The sequence below is a fragment of the Nelumbo lutea genome, chromosome 5 (assembly GCF_056320005.1).
Source record: "Nelumbo lutea isolate HS-2025 chromosome 5, American lotus-T2T, whole genome shotgun sequence".
Classification (NCBI taxonomy): Eukaryota; Viridiplantae; Streptophyta; class Magnoliopsida; order Proteales; family Nelumbonaceae; genus Nelumbo; species Nelumbo lutea.
The window spans coordinates 67,121,936-67,130,189 of record NC_142688.1 but is presented as its reverse complement, the minus strand read 5'-3'; the positions used below and the strand labels follow the sequence as shown (position 1 = coordinate 67,130,189).

The window sequence follows — 8,254 nt, the reverse complement described above, 5'->3', positions numbered from 1 at the left end:
TGGCAACCCCAGGTGTGACGTCGAATCCCAATACTGAACTTTCTAAGAAGCGATGAATTACACTAATAACATCAAATACGATGACAAATACAAACATTGAACTCCTAAGAGGCGATGACATATGCCCTAGAATCCCTTGGAAGGCCCTGGAAATACTAAGCACAACGACAAAGTCCTAACACTTATCAATCTGAACTGCGAGGAACTACCCTGGCAAATACAAGAAGACCTTGGCAAAACCAGGTGCGATGAAAAATTCTGACACTTTGTTTTCTCAAATATAAATAACATGCCCTAGAAAACTCAAGAAGACCTTGGAAACCCAAGGACCATAGCAAACAATATATGTAGCAGCAATAGATGCAGCAACGAACCTTAGTACTTAACTTGATCGAGTTGTAGCAACACCAAGTGCGGCAATGAAGGTTAGCACTTAGCATTCTGAGATGTGATGAGGCGATCAGTCCACCCCACAATGGTCTAAAAAGAGATGACACATGCGATGAAACATTTTGTAGTAGGTATAAGATTGCATGCCCAGGACGAGATGGTAACGACCTGACTACAGTAAGCATGACTGTAACGGCCACAGGCAATTTACACACCGCAAGTGAGGGGCACAATCTCAGGCAGTAACAGAGCGACGATCTGCTATTGTTATGTAACAATGTTCATATACCTTGGGTACAGTCACCTACCCAAAGAGCGAAATCACTTTGCATCGCACAAACAGTATGCATTCTGCTCATTGCAAAGCGACACCTTTCAGTCTTACATACAAGACGAATTGGTAAGCCCTGCTGCTACCCAATGGGAGCCCAGACTACTGAAAAATACATTCAGTCTAATGGGCTTATTAACACTGTGCTCAGCCCAATGAGCCTACTAGCACTACGTTCAACCTAATGAACCCACCAGCATTACTTTTAACCTTATATTTCGCACAAAGGCAGAACCTCATTAACCAAAGAGGGATACAATCGACAAAGATTCAAAAACAAAAGCGATAGTGGACAACATTCAGAAAATATGAACACAATTTCCTTTTCATTAAGAATGACAATCTTCTTTACATAACATATGAGTACAACAAAAATTTCATTCCCTATATCACTCGTCCCTTATGCGGGTAATCTCCTCGGAACTAATTGGATTTCTGTAATCTCCTTATCTCCTGCCTCATATGCTATACTATTTTCTGTTCGCGGGCACACTCGTCACACATAGCATTTAACTTTTCCTTGGCCTTCATAGGATTTGCTTGGACTACCCTATGGCATTGGCGGAGCTCATCAGAAGCTTTCGCAGTTAGAGGCTTGGACTCCTGGTAGCTGGCCTTCCAGAAAATGTGTGCCAAAAGAGCCATCCTCTCTTCAATCCGATCCATCCTGAAACCCAAGGAGGAAAATGGTGCACAAGTACTCATCTAATGGGCAAAACTAGACCATGAAAGTTCATCTCTTGATTGGTCCATAATACAATTCATCACCGCCGCTATAGTGTTCAATGACACACCCATGACCCCTGGTGGGACGTTACCAAATCGAAAATAGAGTTCGAAATGACATACTTTTCATGCTCGCAAAGACCCTGAATGGTGACCGAATTGAAAATAGAGTAACCTAGAGGCACGAGCTTCTGCTTTTCACAGTAATCTTGAGCTCTTGACACACCAATGTGAGTTCCTGCACATATGACCTAGGCTGAGATGGCGACGAAGTCTCAACATCCACAGGATCAGGTTCAGGCTAAGTCTCTGAATGTACATTTGGATCCACTGAAGCCTTGTAATGTTGGGATTGCACCACTGCTACCTCTGCACAGGATTCGGGCTCCTCCTCTCGCTGAGATCCCAACATCGAATCCCAACGAGGCTGCTCAGGCACTACAACAATAGCCATTCTCAAGCTCCTCCCCATAGTCCGCAACAGAGAGCCTCTGTTCATGCCCTGACTCGCTTATTGGACTAGAAGGGGGGCTGCTCCGATGTAGAGGGTTCAAGCCTCTGAGCTGCCTCTGCCTCACCCATCACACCCCTGGGGGGATGTTCTTGCACAGGTACAGAGGATTCTTGTTCTCACCTAGGCTCGCCAGGCACAAACTCGTAGGCAGCAACATCCTTGTCAGCGCATGCTTGAACACCCGCATCCTCTGGGTAAAGAGACAGGCGCTCAGATGAGTTCTGCTCCTCGATAAGGGGCTGCAAAGACTTATGATCTTCCACCAAGCACCTAATCACAAGAACCATTGAGACATCCGCTAAGTTCATATCACAGAATCCATGCGATAAGGCAAAAGGATGCGATTAAAACAAAACAATAGAATACATTAGGGAAGCAAATAAGCAATTGAACTACACATACCTTTTCACCCACAACACCCTCAGAAGGGACATGTGGGTTTTCAGCTTCCGGGCGAGCCTCACTAACATCGACCTGCTTTAACACAAATGACTGCAATAGTAAATTTAGTACACAATAGCAGATGGCACAACAAATTCAAACATAAATCGAACAAGAATTATATAAGCTTACCAATCCAAAGCTTTTTGACTCCTTCCACCGAGGACGGGGAGCCATCTTTTTCAGTTGCCCACCGGCGATGGGAATAGTAACCACTATGGCAGGAGGAACCGAGATGGTTGATTGCAATGGGGTATGCAATCCTTTTAATATGTTTTCTGAGTCAACATAGAATGCAGACGTCGTATTAACCTATTGAATTGCTAATTAAACAGGGAAAGGATTGGAGGCCGGATGCTTCTTTCCTAAGGGCTAGAAGAAGAAAGAAGAAAAAAGAAGGGAGAAAGAATCACTCTCATTTGAGTAATCTTAGAACATTAAAGTCATGAAGATGTCAAATGACATAATTACCCTTGAGTCAGTGGAATTCAAATTGTGCTCGACATATATTTATTTCCTATTAGTTATGCATTTGATGGATAAATGATGGGAAACCCTCTTTTGGCTGATTGCTTTATCCCTTTTCATCAAACCCTCTTTATTATTCATTTCGCTAGTTATCCCTTTGAGCTTTTGTAGGAACCGTTCCTTCAAATAAATCCTCATAGGATGCGTATGTCATATTTTTAATTGTGTGTAAATCTGAACAAGTTTTTTTGGAAAGAAAAAAAAAAGAAAAAAAAGAAGAAAATTTGGGGCAAGTGTTTAAAATTAAAATAAAAAATGAGAAGAAAAAAATGATAGAATGAGGCATCAAAGAAGAACCGAGTAACCAATTGCTACAAAGAATAAAGAGAAAAGCAAACAAGAAAAAATTAGGGCAGATGTGATGAGCAAACCATTGAGAATTTGTTCCGTAATTACATCCGTTCTTGGATTTTGTTTTAGCCTTACCCATTTACATTTCATCCTATAATAAAGTCCTCCCTAATGGTTCTTGACACATAGTATTTAAATACAAGAAGAGCACGTTGTTTCATTTATGATTGCGATGGTGTTTAATTGAAGAAAAATGAAAGCACAAAAGCATAATTTTTAATAAAGCCCTAAATATAGATTCAAGCATTTGAGAAATTGGTAAGTAGCACTAGACAAACCTATTGAGTTAGCAAGGAAGGAATTGAAAAAAAGGAGAAGTGAAAAAAATAACAAGAAAAAAAGAAGAAGAAATTGAGCTCGGTGATCCTTTAAAACCGGGGGCAAAATGGTCCAAAAGAAGAACCTTCTCATTGAAGGTACCTTGCATCAAAAACATGCGATCAACCTAGTTGAGCAAATTTAGGTTCATCTCTCTTTTGAAACTTCGATCAGCACCATTCTGATGAATCATAATCTTCTCTATGCAAAATTAAACAATAATTTCCTTTGTGAATTATCCTTCATAATTGATCTAGACTAGAGTAACCTCCTTCTGATAGGTGTTTCTTGATGTGAATCTTTGATCAACAATCATTACATATCCAATGTTTATGTCTTTAAGATTTGAAATATGTCGACCGTTACTTTCCAAGGAAGCTCTTATTCAAATATGGGAAATTCCCAAATTTAACTATCTTTGAGTATCCCTTCCTTTAAATCATTTGAATATGGCATTTTGCATATCATCTCCATTGTATTTAGTTTTTAATCATACCTCATTTTGTTTAAGAGGAAAAATGCATTGTGTTTCCTCAATTGATTGATTAATTAAAAATTCCATTTGAAGGTCATTTCATTACATGATGAATTGCGTTTTCTAGTTAATCATACCATGCTTTTTAAAATCTTCCAACCTCTACATAGTCATATCATTTCCCACACGTTGGCACAAAAAATCGGTGTTTGATCATGATAATCATATTTGCTTAAAGTTCTTCGTGGCATTAAAGTCCCTTGTGGTATTAAAATCCTTCATGACACTAAAGTCCCTCGCGATAGAGTATCAATGTTTTGCGGCTAACGCACTTTAGATTTAGAAATCATCTGTTTAAATTACAAACTTCTCATTTGAATTATATTTGTTTCAAGTTCCTCATGACATCAAAGTCCCTTGTGGCATTTGTTAAACAGTGTATGCCCTTAGCTCCAATCAGATTGATGTACTTGTTGTCATTTATTGTAAATGATAAAAGTACATAATTGATTCATGTGTTTTTGTATGTTTCTATGTAATACTCTTAAACTGGAAACCTATGAGACTCGTGTTAGTTTAGAATCTTTATAGCTATTGGATAGATCTAGGGAGATTTATCCTGCCAAGGCTGACACTGATGTGCCACTAAGTAAGCTGGGGTGGTTTGTCTCGGCTGCCAGGGTGAGACCTGAGGTACTTCCAGTGTGGGTTTTTTTGAAACCTTGATTCGGACCAAAATTCCAGTATTGCCTTGGACCTTGGAGATAGATGGTCAAAACTGGAATGTTACACCTTACCCCTAGACTCAATTATGGTACTGCACTAGGTGTCGGATTGGGCTGTCTTTGACATGCTAATTAATGAGATCCTTAGAGGGGGTCAAAACCTAGGTATGTTGGGATAGTCTGAGAATTCATCTGAGTGGGTGATCATTGTGACATGATCAGTCCCTTTGTCGGACAAAGTGAATGATGGGGGATGCATTCTCTCTGAAGGAAACCTAAACTACTGGAAATTGATTTCAAACGTTGAAATTTGTTTTTATGCAATATATATATTATGGTTTCAAAATATTTGCAAAAGGATTTAATTCTCAGGATCCATGTGAGTAGAGAGTGCAACACTATTTCTTGTAGCTGAGGGAGATGTCATCTCTTGTCGAACAGTGTTTGATCATTATGGGCTGAGAGGTTAAGTGTAAGACCATTGAGGGTAATACTTGATGGGATAATCTTGCATCTGCCCACAGTCCTTGGGTTTTCATTAGGTGGCTGGACCCAAGGACTATTTATTGTAAATGTTTGGCCCATTAAGAGTCCATGGTGTTGAACCCATGTAGCTGATGTATAGATCAATGTTTGGGTTCCACTCCATACAAAGAGAGCCAATTGGGCATCATGTTAAGAGGGTAAGTGAGCACATAAGCCTAATGGACCTAAAGCTCAATTTGAATTGGACTTAAGTTAGTTAATTAAAAGGAGGCAATATAGGATTTAAGAGTCTAGATACAAATATCGGATTTGGATTAAGGAACTCTCTCCTAATTAGATTAGGAGGCTGATCTTGAGAAGGATATAAATAAAGGGGGTGAATTACTCAGTTATACGACACAACAATCTGTAGATTTCTTTCTTGTTCTTGCCGCCCCTACCCAATTTGATCTCCACTTGTGAAAGTGATCAAGAATTGTTCTTGATATTGCTTCTTGGTAGAAGAATCAATATGAAGATGTGCTCACCGGCCCTCTACTCCATTCATGTCGAATAATTCGGTTCTTACTGAAGAGCCGTCCTACTGATCCTACTTCACTACACATTGTGTCATCTTCAGTGGAAGCGGGTTTTGGTTTTCTCCTTGTGCATGAACACCTTCATTGGGAGTTACTGCTACTTCGTATCAGGTATATGCCTCTCCTCCTTTTGGTTTTAGATCAAGTCCAGTTTTGATTCAAGATTGTTCATTGAAAATGCAGTTTTCTAAAATAAGGAATGTAACTCCTATATGGGAGAGAGAAATTTTGAAATTTCGCCCAACCTTCCTACAAGGTTCGGCCATCCATATGATGGATGTCTCATCCTTTCAACATTAAAGTTCATTATAGCACCAAAGTCCTTCGTGGAAGAGTATCAATACTTCACGGCCTAACGCACATTAGACATGAAAATCATTTGTTAAATCATCAACTTCTCATTTGAATTATGTTGGTATCAAAGTCGCTTGTGGCGTTAAAGTCCGTTATGACATCAAAGTCCCTCGTGACAAAGTACCAATATTTCATGGTCTAACGCACACTAGACATGGAACTCATCTGTTTAAATCGTGAACTTCTCATTTGAATTATGTTAGTTTCAAAGCCCCTCGTGGAAATCATTTGTTTAAATCAATTCCTCACCTTTCAACATAGAAAACATCTACTTCAATTAGAAACCATTAACTGCTCATTTGAATTATATCTGCTTCAAAGTCCATTATAGCAGTAAAGTTCATCATGGCACTAAAGCCACTTATGGCATCAAAGTCCTTTAAGGCACTAAATTACCTTGTGGCAGAAAATTCAACATCAGTTCCTCATCTTTCAGCATAGAAATCATCTGCTTCAATAAGAAATCATTAACTATTCATTTGAATTATATCTGCTTCAAAGTCCATTTTGGCATTAAAGTCTTTCATGGCACTAAAGTCCCTTGTAGTGAAGAAATTAACATTGTTTCACATCATCGCATAGCATAAATCTTGTTGTTTTCCTGATTTTCAGAAAATTACTATTTGAGCCATAGCATAACACACATAAAAAAATGAAAAGAAATAAACACTTTGGCAACAAGAATCTTGATGGCAAGTCCTTCATTTCTAGGCATATGGCAACATGTCCACAAATCTCATAACCTTTGAAAATCTCACCACTACATCAAAATTCCTCATCATCCCCTAAAGAGCATAGAGGAGAATAGCAACTTAAGGAATCATGTTAATAATGCATTGGCCTCTGTCACACACCTGAAAGAACAACGTTTTGAACTCTTACTAGATTTTTTGAGTGTTTTGCCAACTTTTAAAGCGTAGTCTACTCTTGAATGGAAGGATGCCCCTCACCTGACCAAAGAGCAGTTACGCTATATCAATCATAGGACCTCTACCAAGTTTCCAAAGAGTTTTATGAAGGCTTTTAAAAAGTTTTATGAAGGATATCTGTTTGTGTTTATGATTGTTATTTGTTATGAGCTTAAGTATCCTATTTTAAGTTGCTTTGCATGTTGTGTTTTGCTCAACTTTTAATGCATTCCTCTACAACAAATGTACTATGATTTAGCATGGTTTCTAATACCTAGGAGGGGGGATTTTTTTGAAAATAAATAGTTTTCATATTCTTAGTTGTTTTTATTGTTTTCATTTAAGGCAAATGTACCACAATTCCAAAGGTTCTTGATACCTTAGAGAGGTCACTTTGCTAAGAATAAAATGTCCTCAACATGTTGAAACTATGTTGCATGGGAACTTCTCTTCTTTGCCTCTCTATTCACTTTAACCCTCTCCCAATTCTTCTCTTCACAAAAATCTTTAGGTGCTTCTTTTAGTCTATATTGTTTCGTAGTCTTCTCCTCACAATAAAGAAGGGTAGCTATTAGCACCCAATTTTTGCTTGGCTCGTTTTTAAATCCCCAATTCACCTCAAATTCTAGATCAGACCCATCCAACCTCTCCGAAACACCTAGAAAGCCTAACTTTCATCTCCAAAGATCTCGAATCAACCATTAAACCTTCATGATACCTATCTGATGGCCCTGATCAACCCCTATTTACACCTTAACCATTAGACCAGACATAACCATCAAACACTGGACCTCCCTAAACACCTACCTATAAAGTTTCGACCCCAGATTCTCTCATTTGCCCCTCCGTCAAACCAAGATTCCATTCCAAAACATCCCGTTGACCTAAATTTCTATGATCCTAACCCCCTAAGACTAATAAGACATCACCAGTAGGTCCTAGGCACCTCCAAATACCCACTTGTAAAATTTCATCTCAAATCACCTTTGTTTATCCCTCTATTTCACCTGGATTCCGTTTCAAGACTCTAAAATGACAGAATTGTAAATCTATCTGATCCGCCCAATCTAACCTTACCAATCATCCTGGACACCACCAAATACCCACCTGTAAAATTTCAGCCTAAAAC

At 38.8% G+C, this 8,254-nt stretch overlaps 1 long non-coding RNA gene across 1 annotated transcript; it reads right to left on the bottom strand.

Annotated features, from left to right (window-relative positions):
• Positions 1 to 1,020: 1,020 nt before the first annotated feature.
• LOC148852771 (uncharacterized) lies at positions 1,021 to 2,697 on the bottom strand. Its single transcript, XR_016099667.1, has 3 exons — positions 2,535 to 2,697; positions 2,364 to 2,453; positions 1,021 to 2,231 (listed from the first exon to the last, which is right to left on the bottom strand). It is a non-coding gene; the product is annotated as an uncharacterized LOC148852771 (long non-coding RNA).
• Between the last annotated feature and the right edge of the window lie 5,557 nt (positions 2,698 to 8,254).